Here is a 12,852-nt window from a genome sequence, read left to right on the forward strand (position 1 = left end):
GGCACCCAGTCTCATAGAGTCTTAATCTGTGCAGTCTGCAGTAACTCTGGGTAGTTTGAGTCAAACCTGGTGATTAACAGACCTGTACCCCTGGGGCTAATAATCCATTATATGTTAATAAAAAAATTAAAAAATTTAAAAAAATAAATTATTCCATATTTTAATTGAAGTCTGGACCACTTGGAAAAGTGGTTTTGGAAAAGACACTGTATTTGATGTCAGGAGGGAAAAACAAACAAACAAACACCTGGTGTCAAAAGTGTTGTGAAGGGCGCCTGGGTGGCTCAGTGGGTTAAGCCACTGCCTTCGGCTCTGGTCGTGATCTCAGGGTCCTGGGATCGAGTCCCACATTGGGCTCTCTGCTCAGCGGGGAGCCTGCTTCCTCCTCTTTCTCTCTGCCTGCCTCTCTGCCTACTTGTGATCTCTCTCTGTCAAATAAGTAAATAAAATCTTAAAAAAAAAAGTGTTGTGAATAAAAGTAACTCACCAAGAAACTACTAGGTATGTGCAGATAATGTTCAGGAGAAGCTTAGCAGATATAAGCTGAGGTTTCTTTTTCAAGTTTCCTCTCCATATTTTCCAAACATATTCTGTGTATCTGGATATCATTAACTCTGCTGTTGTCACTGATTATCCCATTTCCCCTGTTAGACCACGGGCTCCTTATACTATACATTACATTGGCATGATTGTTTTCCTGCTCACCCAGACTAAATGTCATACACAGAAGACTCATGTGATCTTCTTTGTGCCCATAACCAAGCAGAGTGACTGGCACTTCAAAGATCAGGATAGGTGAATTGAACTGAGCAGAACCGAATCAACCAGATTTTCCGACACCAACCCCAGTATAGCACAGCTGCCTCCCCTCAGTGACTGGCCCAGAGATGGGGCTAAAATGTCAACATGACCACGAGCTAACTCCGGTCCTTTTATTTAAGGAGTAGGGACTCAGTTTCCCTATTACCACAGGTGTGTGGTTTGGCTGGAAACCTGACTTTTACTGGCAGGGAAGGATAATGATTACAATAGTTCCCGTCTGTCTGGAGCCCTGCAGCGGAGCCTTGTAGTGACTTGGCCACAAAACACACTCAAGCTGTGGAAGTGATCAAATGTTATGAGAAGCTATTCTTTAGCAGCAGAGACACTAGAAAATTATTTCCAAGAAAGGGGTCACTTTTAAAAGCACAATGCTAGAGCATCTTAATGACATAGCAGTTTCTTCCGGGTGTCTGCGAAGACATGATAACTTTTCACAGCATAATGCTACTGCAAGAGATTACACCTTTTATTTTTTTATTTTTTAAGATTTTATTTATTTATTTAACAGACAGATATCACAAGTAGGCAGAGAGGCAGGCAGAAAGGCGGGGGAAGCAGGCTACCTGCCAAGCAGAGAGCCCGATGTGGGGCTCGATCCCAGGACCCTGGGATCATGAACTGAGCTGAAGGCAGAGGCTTAACCTACTGAGCCACCTAGGCGCCCCTTATTTTTATTTTTTTAAAGATTTTTCATTTGTTTATTTGACGGCCAGAGATCACAAGCATGCAGAGAGACAAGCAGAGAGAGAGAGGAAGGGAAATAGGCTCTCTACCGAGCAGAGAGAGAGCCCCAATGCGGGGCTCGATCCCAGGACTCTGGGATATGACCTGAGCCGCAGGCAGAGGCTTTAACCCACTGAGCCACCCAGGAGCCCCAGGATTACACCTTTTAATCACCATTTAGAGTCAGTAAGAATAGAGAGAAGAGTAGGGGCTCTGCATGAGTGAAAAGATTGATAAACACCAATACGATATTTCAAAAAACTTTTTTCTTGCACATCAAAAGTTCTGTGGTCAAAAGACAAAGGATGGCTGGGAAAAATGTTTACCACTATTATCATAGACCTAATATATAAAAAGCTCCTATAACTTGATAGTAAAATGACTAGCAAATAATAGAATACAGTAGGAAAATAATTTTAAAATGAGCAAAGATATAAACATGTAATGCATCACATGGCTCTTTACCTGTATGAACAGGGACTCACTGAAAATAAGAGGCATGTAAATTGAAAGTAGTGGAAGTGTGAAGGATGAGTAGGTAGCCAAGCAAAAGGTAGAGAAACGCAATAAGCAAAGATACGAATAAACGAATATTACTCATAATGCATCAAGTGTATTAGGTTATGTTCTAAGTGCTGAGCATGCTTTACAGGTACTAGTTCATTTACTCACCACAGTAACCCTATAAAATAGGTAGTATTGGTATCTCCATTATACCGACCAGAGTAACTTATCAGAAGTGACAAAGTACGTGATAAGAGTGCTGGTTTCAAGTCTGGAAGTTAAAACAATTATGTCAAGGAAAGGAACTCCATAGGACAAAAGCCAAAAACAGAATATTTGGATGATGATCAATTAAACTTTGTGGAGACATAGCATTGCCAGGGTCCCAAAGGGCTAATTAGACGAGCCTCCCACAAAAACACAGATTTCTGTGCCACCTCTCTAACAGATGGTCACCGCAGCCAGCCTGGAGCTACTTCCAACAACAGGAGAACTCACTGTTTTTCAAAGAAGTTCATTGCATTGCTGAAAGCTATGTTAGAAAAATTTTTCTTTATATGAAGCTAAAGTCTGCTTCTCCTTGAGTGTGAGTATTTTTTTCTGGGCAATCAAAAGAATGTGAATCTTCTCTCTCATATATGTGATGACTCTTCAAAATACTCCAGATCCTTCAACCTTTGATCATATGACATGGTCTCCAAGCCTATACTTTAACTGGTTGCCTCGTCTGGAGTAGAAACACTCTAGCTTCTCTGTTTTCTTATTGAAATTTGTACCTACAAATTATTGTATCAGATTGGGACTGAGGACTGGGATGTCTTTGTTTCTGTTGATGTATCTGGCACAACACTTTCAATGTATATCATCATGATCTAGTATCACCTTAGCCTTTTTATAACTGAGTCACGTGTTCACCAGTAAAGAACAATACACAGGCTTCTTTCTATGGCTGATACATTTTTAATATATATATTTACTTACATTATCTTGAAGGCACATATGAGTTTTTGGAGCAGAGATCAAAGTTATTATTACTCACATCAATAACTATGGGTCACTTGCTGAACCCCCAGAGTGATAAGATGGAAGACAGATGCTACCCAATATAACCTGGGTCCTGCGCTGCAGGAGAGTAAGTCCCTCTAAATAAAGAATCTGAGAGTTTATATATGAGAGAGACAGCTTTCACCCTTCCCCTCCTGAGAAAGGGAGAAAAACGTTTGCTGCCTATGGTATATACTCATATTCCTTAGAAAGAGAAGGGATGTTGTGAAGTGCAAACCTGGTGATTCACAGACTTGTACCCCTGGGGCTAATAATACATTATATGTTAACAAAAAATTTAAAAATTTTTAAAAACCAAAAATAAATTATTCCATATTAGAAAAAAAAAGAAAGAGAAAGGAAATGTTCTGGGTCTACCTTCTGGAATATAAATATGTTTGACCCTTGAACATTGTGGGGGGTTGGAGCACAGACCCCCTGCACAGCTGTAAATTCACATATAACTTCTGACTTCCTTAATACTTACTAACAGCCTACTATTGACTAGAAGACTTACCGATAATATACACTTGATGACATATTTTGCAACTTATAGGTATTATGTTATATATATTATATTTTTACATGTTATAGGTATTATATATTAGAGAAAAGAAAATATTATTAAGAAAATCGAAAGAGAAAACACATTTACACTACTGTACTGTATTTATTGAAAAATAACCAAAAAAAAAAAAAAAAAAAAAAGAAAAATAACCTGCAAGTAAGTGGACTTGCACAGCTCAAACACATATTGTCCAAGGGTCAACTGTGAATGTCTCCAGGGGGAAGACAAGCGAAGCTTCTCCTGGTCTGTACCTCCTGGGACGCCTCCCTGGTTTCGGGCTGTAACCCCCCGGCCCCGAAAGGTAAATACAGACATCGGAGAGGTAAAGCCCTCAGTTGTCTCACTATTCAGCCATAGCCCTATTCTAACTTCTATGGCTTTTTCTTTCTTTTTTTTTTAACGATTTATTTATTTATTTATTTATTTATTTGATAGAGAGCTCACAAGTAGGCAGAGAGGCAGGCAGAGAGAGAGAGAGAGAGAGAGAGAGGAGGGGGAAGCAGGAGAGCCCGATACGGGGCTAGATCCCAGGACCCTGAGATCATAACCTGAGCCAAAAGCAGAGGCTTAACCCACTGAGCCACCCAGGCACCCCTGGCTTGTTCTTTAACAAAATGAAACTTGCTCAGAAAGTCTCAATTGTGCAGAAACATGAAAATACTTCCTTGTTGGGTTGGGCTGCCTTTGCATCTTTCTCCTTGGCTGGGACTGGCTCTCTCATCCTCTCTCAGGATTCATCACAGTTTCCAGAGATTGATCCTATCGGTCAACATGTATTTGGCTGCAAGTATCAGAACGCCTGACGAATCATTGGTCAAGTGATCAAAGCATTTCATGGTCTCACTTGACAACATCCCTGATGGTAGCAGGTCCTAGTCTGGTGTGCAGTTCAGGGCTGCCATCAAGGACCTGATCACTTCTCATCCATCCACGTTCTCTCTTCTCAGTGGATGGCTTCTGTCCTCAGACCTTTTGCCCCATTGTTTTTGGGATGGTTGTCACAACTCTAAAAAACAGGTGTGCATGTAGCGGTATCCAGTGGAAGAAGGGAAGGCAGATGGAGCGCCTGGGGCTCAGTGGGTTGGGCGTCTGCCTTTGGCTCAGGTCATGATGCCAGGGTCCTGGGATTGAGCCCCGTATTGGGCTCAGCAGGGAGTCTGTTCTCACTCTTGCTCTCCCTCTGTGCTCTCTGTCTTTCAAATAAATAAAAATCTTTAAAAAAAAAAGTGAGCACAGAAGACAGAGATTGCATGACAAGAAAAAAAAAGGACTACACTCAGAGACCTCTTCCTCATCAGGGAGAAAAATGTTGTCCAGAATCCCCTAGTACAGTTCCCTTTATTGGCCAGAACTAGGTTCCATGTCCCCTGCCCCCCGCCCAAGAGCATTCCCTGGCAAAGAAGGCCTGAATCACTTTTGCTTCATTACCAGACCAAATTAGGGTTTTATTAGCAGTGTAACAGAATGCTAAAAGGGATCGTGAATTTTTGGAGAGCTTGTCTCTTCATCTCAAATCAAGAGAGATTTCATCCTGCCTGTGAGAGCTTTCCTCACCCCAAGAGACATGTGATCCTGGCTTTGGTAGCTGCTTCTAGATGCTTCTCCTGGAGCGTGTTCTTCTTGTCCTTCCAAACAATTTTTGTCAGCCTCCTATAAAATGGTTGTAAGGCTCCTTCTGTTAAAGTGAACTAGACAGATTTCTGTGGTCCGCTACTGAACCCTAATAAGAAAGGGCCCTGTCTATGAAGGTGTACAGGAAAGGAAGCTGGAGACCGTGCCTGTTCCAGAGCAGAGAAAGAATAAGAAACCTTTGGGCATAGGGATGCCTTGACTCTTGGCAGGTGAGCTGCAGGAGAGAGAACCCTAGGGAAGAAGAGAGGGGGTTTTCCAAAGCATGCGCAGCAGCAAAGAAAGAGGCTTAGACCCCTGGCAGGCCCTGAGAGCTGACAGTGGTTCGCAGGAACACAGGTCAAGTAAGAACTTCCCTGTCCCTTCCCTTCCTCTCCTTTCTTGAGCAACTTGGGTAGAGGAGGAATTGAAATGAAGACGGGAAAGAGCAAAGCAAGTGACCGCTTCCCTTTCTCTTCTCTCTCTGCAGCAGTCCCGAGCTAGGAAAGGGAGAAAACACTGACCGTTCAGCCATGCTTAAAGTTTTGTTTATGACAGGGATCTGGATATTTTCAATACTGACCATGGACTTATTCTAGTTCAGAGACACCAAAAACCTCATGGGTTATACTGGTGTTATTTCTAGGGGCAAGAGGAAATAACATTCATGTTTTGAGCCGTTCTGAGAAAACCATACATACTATCTAAACTTCAAACATATACTTGGGCTTCTTCTTCTTTTTTTTTTCTTTTTCAGGGTTGGGGGAAACCATCTGAAGAGGAAGAATCAGATACAGAGAACTTGCCTCACCTCACTCTTCCTAATTCATTGAAACTGGATGATAATAGACAGTTTCAAGGGTGCCTGTGTGGCTCAGTTGGGTAAGCGTCCAACTCTTGGTTTCAGCTCAAGTCATGATCTCCTGGTTGTGGGACTGAGCCCCACAAGGGGCTCTTTGCTCAGTGCGGAGTTAGCTTCAGATTCTCTCTCCCTCTCCCTCGCGCCCATGCTTTCTGTCTCTCTGAATTTAAAAAAAAAAAAAAAAATCTTAAAAAGAAAAAACTCAGAAGTTTCAAAAATACCCCCTACAGAGACTTAAAGCCTCTGAAAGATGGTGCAGATGTATAAAAATGTTTAAGAGGACTTGGAGAAATCAGGGGATGCCAAATATGTAGTGGGATATGATGAGAAGCTGGTGATATTTCAAAGAATACCCTCAATTTTCCAGTTGATGAAATGTAACGTCAAAATCAGCTCTGCTCCTACTTTAGTGCTCAGCACATGGGATTTTACTAGAAACACCAAATCCTGGGCTAAATGTGCTGCGGGTCTGATCCAATACAGCAATTACTTTTGCGGTGTAGAGCTCCCATAGCACCCTGTGCTTCTTTTCATAGCATTTAATATTCTGCATTGTAATTGATTTTTAAATATATTTAGCAGGATTGTGAATTTAACTCACACCACCTCTCCAAAATAGGGAGAAGTTGTGGTCCCTTTGTTAACTAATCCAACCTCCTTCCTCCGTCGCCCCCTGCTGGTGAAGAGTAGAAACAGCGAACATTTCCATCCTCTCTGGTTTAAATGTAATCTGGTCCTATAATTTAAACAGTCCCTTGGAAAACAAAAGCTTGGAGAATAAAAAGTCTTGGAAAATAAAAGCTCAGTCTGTCAGATTTTCCACCCTTTCCGCTCCAAGATGGTAACTGCGTGGGGGCGTATGGGGAGGTGTGGAGTTGCCTGACCTTGTGGCTGAGGGGAAGACTGGTCCTTGGGAACCTCTTCACCTCTTGTCCTCTTTGTGGCTCTTGGCCTGCTATATTGGGCTGAAGTCTATGGCTGATGTATGCATGGATATCTCTCTGTCTGTCTCTGTTTCTCTTCCTGATGGCCCTTTCTGACCCACTCCGCCTTCCCTGGCCTCCTCCCACCAATACCTCCCCCTCTGACGGGCTGTGACTTCCATTTTATCGCCATGCCACGTTGCAGCTGCTCACCTACCTCACAGGCACTGTGGATCCCCAGCCAGATTCTCAGATATTCTCAGTCACAAGGGCCTCACGTGGAATGTATAGATAACTTTAAATTTAAATATCACGGGGCGCCTGGGTGGCTCAGTGGGTTAAGCCGCTGCCTTCGGCTCAGGTCATGATCTCAGGGTCCTGGGATCGAGTCCCGCATCGGGCTCTCTGCTCAGCAGGGAGCCTGCTTCCTCCTCTCTCTCTCTCTCTGCCTGTCTCTCTGCCTGCTTGTGATCTCTCTCTGTCAAATAAATAAATAAAATCTTTAAAAAAATGTTAAATATCATGACTTTTCTCTGCCTGGCCATGCTGGCCCTACTTGGGTTAGACATGAGTTAACCTGTGATGAGGCCTCTTCTCAGAGTCTCAGATAGCGGAAAGAGGCAGAAGGACCTCCTCTTGCCTTTGGTATCTTCCCCAGTTCCACCCTGCATACTCAGGACAGGTGTCTGACTGCTGTGTTTGTGTCTTGCTCTTTGTCCCACAATTCTGGGGCTGAAGAGGCCTGGCTTCCACCTCCTTTACTCCTTCTCCCACACCCTCCTTCTACCACAGAGTAGCTAGAGCTCAACTGAGTGTCTTCTCTACCCAAGGAAAGAACAGTCTGAGCCAAGTCATCCAGGCCTGGTTTCTAATGGAGGGGAGGGGAATGAAGCTTAATAAAAGAATTAAGGAAATCACCTCTAGATACAATAACCTATTTTTTGAGGCTGCTGTTTGGCTGCACAATCTTATTTGAAGGTCAGAAGCTGAATATTAATTTGATCTTTCTGTTTGCATGCATTACATGTAAATTGTTTCGAACAGTTCCTGGCATCCAGTAAGCAATCAGTGTTCTCATTCTGTAATAAATCTCTTAATCTCCTTCTGAGGCTGGTTGGTGTCTTATATAAACTAGGAAAAATATGTGCTAGGGAAAGCAAAAGAGAAAAATCATGCTGATAAGTTCTACAATATTAACCTTATTAACCAACATCTACATTTTACCACATTTCAAAATTCTCAGCTAGGATATGCTTGTGGAGGGATTCAAACAATATAGGTGATTACACAAACGAAGCCCCCAAGAAACTTCTAATATTGTCCCTGGCCTGACCCCTGTTTTATTCTTTTTCCTAAAAATAATAACTGCAAGCAGTCTTGTTGAATCTTTTCTACTTGTCCATCTCCCCTATGATGCTACTAGCTTTTTGAGCTTGCCCCTGTAGCAACAGAGGTCCCCAATAAATGTTTGATGAGTGAATAAGTAATTGAATGATGCATTTTGAAATAATACAGATTACATAAAATGTCTTTTTAAAAATATTTTATTTATTTATTTGACAGAGATCACCAGTAGGCAGAGAGGCAGGCAGAGAGAGAGGAGGAAGCAGGCTCCCGGCAGAGCAGAGAGCCGGACGTGGGGCTCGATCCCAGGACCTTGGGATCATGACCTGAGCTGAAGGTAGAGGCTTTAACCCACTGAGCCATCCAGGAGCCCCACATAAAATGTCTTAAGAAAAAAATTTAGTTATATATAAATATGTTAAGATGCTTAGTCACCTTTTGAGCTTTCTTGATAGGACCGCTTCTGATTAAAATAGAACAGAGATTAAATTATGAAATTAATTTAATTACAGTGTTCTTCTAAATGCTTCCTATTATGCTTCAGAGACCTGATACCGAATAATGAAGATTAGACGATGACAAGGCATTTCATCAAGGCTTTTGTGCTTTTATATGAATATCTGATACCATAGCAATAATGTCCAAAGCTTTCATGTTTATTTTATTTTTGATGTGTTCTCGATTATAACCAATACAGCTTCTGTTATCTAATGTACTATGGTAAAATGGAATGTGCTGGGGATTGATCAATTGGATGCATCAGTGTTTTAAAAGGTAGTAATATGATTCTTTTTTAAATTAAAAAAATAAATAATTTTGGCAGTCTGATTAAAATAGGGAAAAGACACACCAATCTAGTGAATTAGTGTGCAAGAATAAGCAATAAGACGCAGTTTATGTCTCATTCCCAGGATTGGTAATGGGGTTCTTTTCCGGGTCATTTTGGAGGACTCCAAACCAATTTCTTGGAAGGTCAGTTGAGGATAGAAGCGCCTCTTCCCTGCCGTGTCCCAAGTGGGCAGAGAGCAGACATCTCTCCTTGCATGGTCACAGAAGCACATGTGAGATAGACAGGCCTGTTCCATCATTTCTTAGCAGCATGGCCTTGGGAAAACTGACCTCACTAAATGAGCTTGTTGTAAGAATTCAACAAACACATTCTCACCATAGTGCTTAGCACATAATGCTCAAAGTCAATTACAAACTACTTGCCGTTCTAGAAATGCTCTAGAAAGGGCTTTCTTTCTAAGCAAGATATGTTTGGGTTGCCACTAGAAGGAACAAACCTCCATTTCCTGCATCTCCATCTATAGTCATCTGAACCAGTACCTGTCTCCTCCGATCCCTATCTCAGAATAGGGAAGCTATGTGGTAGCCGTGGTGGGAGCCATGGATTACTTGTTGTAGTGCTGTGAACTTGAAGCTGAAAGTCATTGGTGGCTTCTTACTTCTGGCCCCCCAGCCCTTCCTTGGAGTTTTAAAGCACATAATTTCATGAATTAAATTCCTTTCTTCTTAAAATACCTAGAATGTTTTTTATTTCCTACACTGAACTTTGATGGGTACACAGACTCAAGATCATTTTAATAAAGTACCAGCTTTGTCCTTGTCTGGGACATTATCCTTAACTTTCTTCATAATCAAGCATCTGCAAAGAGTTGTCCTTCCATATTGTAAACCTGTCCTTTATCTCCTATTTGTACTCAATTCTACAACAATCAGGCTTCCTCTCTGCTACTAAAGTACTAAAATGCCTTGACCAAGGTCAGCTATGATGCACCAAATGCCAAATTCAGTAGATTTTTTTCAGCCCTTGTCTTATTAACCATCATTGGACATTGCCTTATTGGACACGGTTGATCATACCTTTCTTTCTGGAAACTGCTCCTTTCTTGATCCTTGTGACACAACATCTCGTGGGCTTCTCTCACTTTTTTGATCAATCTCTGTTGTGAGTTCCTTTTCTTCCCTAATCCCATTAAATGTTGGTGCTTCCTAGGGTTCAAGCCTCAGAGCTCTTCCCTTCTTAGTACACTGGGCTTCTTTGAATTCAGCTACTATCCCCATGGCATTGACTCCTAAATCTCCACCCCTCCTCTGCATGTTCTGGGCACTGTAGACAACCCACTCTCCTTCTGCCTCCAGACACACTCGATTCTGAATACACCTTGCCTGGGGCTTTCATTCTCCCATGACTTTATCCAGTGGTTCCCCCTCATCATTGTTGTATCTCTCTTCTACTGAATTTTCCTGAAATATAAAAACATTTGCTTGTTAGACAATGGTTTCTTAGATATAACACCAAAACCACAAGTGACAAAAGAAAAAAATGGATGAATTGAATTTTATCAAAAGAAAATATTTTGTGCTATGAACAATGTCACCAATGAAGTGAAAAGACAACCTGCAGAATGGGAGAAAATTTTCGCACATCATATATCTGATGTGGGTCTTACATTCAAGATGTGTAAAGAAAACTTATGACTCAATAATAAAAAGATAAACTAAAAAGAGGCAAAAGACTTGGATAGATATTTTTCTGAAGAAGATATACAAATGTCCAGAAAGTACCTCAGAAGATGCTCAACATCATTTTCCATCAGGAATGGATAAATATCCATACGGACAAACCATAATGAAATAAAACCTCACATTCATCAGGGTGGCTATAATCCAAAAGACAAGTGTTGGCAAAATTGGAATGCTCATACATTGCTGGTGGGAATATAAAACAGGTCAGTTGCTTTGGAAAACAGTTTGACAGTTCCTCAAAGAGTTAAACCTAGAGTATGATCCAATAATTGTACTACTGGGTATTTACCCCCAAAATACAAAACCACGAATTCTAAAGGATACATGCACTGCTATGTTTATGACAATGTTGTTTATAATAGCCAAACCAGGGAAGCAGCTCAAGTGTCCACTGATAGAAGAATGGATAAAGAAGATATGATATAGAAATACATTGGAATATTACTCAGCCATAAAAAAGAATAAAATCTTGCCTTTTGCAACAACGTGGATGGAGCTAGAGAGTATAATGCTAAGTGCAGTAAGTCAGGCAGAGACACACACCATATAATTTCACTCATATGTGGAACTTAAGAAAACCAGTAACAAAAAAAAAAAAATGAGCAAAGGAATAAAGAGAGAGAGAAAAACCAAGAAACAGACTCTTAACTATAGGGAACAAATTGCTGGTTACCAGAAGGGAGGTGAGCGGGGGATGGGTGTAACATGTGATGAGGATGGGGGGCGCACTTGTCACGAGGAGCACTCGGTGATGTACGGAAGCGTTGAATCACTGTATTGTACACCTGAAACTAATATAACACTATATGCTAACTATACTGGAATTTAAAATTAAATGTAAATTTTTAAAAAGTTACCATTATGACCCAACAATTCCATTCCTAGGTAATATACCCGAGAAAACTAAAAGCACTTGGCCCTACAAAAACCTGTGCGCAGATGTTCAGAAGCAGAATTATCCACAGTAACCAAAATGGGAAAGCAGTTCAAACATCTATCAATGGATGAATGGGTGAAAAAGTGTCTATAGAATAGAATAGGATTTGTCCATATAGAGAAGTGAAACTTGAAAAGATTTCATTAAGAGAAAGAAGCCAATCATAAAAGACTGCATGTCATATGATTCTATTTATATGAAGTATCCAGAATAGGTAAATCTAAATAGATAGAAAAGTAAATTAATGCCTGCCAGGGACTGGGAGGAATGGAGAATGGCTGCTAATGAGCATGGATGGCATTTATTTTGGGGTGATAAAAATGTTCTGAAATTAGATAGTGGTGATGGTTGCACAACTGTGAATATATTAACTTCATTGCATTGTAAATTTTTAAAAAAAGATTTTATTTATTTATTTGACAGACAGAGATCACAAGTAGGCAGAGAGGTAGGCAGAGAGAGAGAGAGAGAGAGGAGGAAGCAGGCTCCCTGGCTGAGCAGGGAGCCCGATGTGGGGCTTGATTTCAGGACCCTGGGATCATGCCCCGAGCCGAAGGCAGAGGCTTTAACCCACTGAGCCACCCAGGCACCCCTGCATTATAAATTTTAAATGGACAAACTATATGATATGTGAATTATAGTTTGGTAAAACTATTTTTAAAAAATACCAACCTACTTGCTTGTCTTTTAAGGCTTGGAACAAACATCATCCCCTTTTTTAAAAGATTTATTTCCTTGAGAGAGGTGAAAGAGAGAGAGCATGGGTGCTGAGGGGAGGGGAGAGGGCGGGGAAGAGGGAGAGACAGTCCTAAGCTGACTCTGTGCTGAGCACAGAGCCAGGCGTGGGGCTCGATCTCATGACCAATATCGGTATCGGGACCTCAGCTGAATCCAGGAGTCGGATGCTTAACTGACTGCACCACCCAGGCACCCCAAACAACCCCCCATCATTCAGTCAGTTCCCTCAGTGATGCTGAACACCTAG

Source organism: Mustela nivalis (genome assembly GCF_964662115.1).
Source record: "Mustela nivalis genome assembly, chromosome: 4".
Taxonomy (NCBI): Eukaryota; Metazoa; Chordata; class Mammalia; order Carnivora; family Mustelidae; genus Mustela; species Mustela nivalis.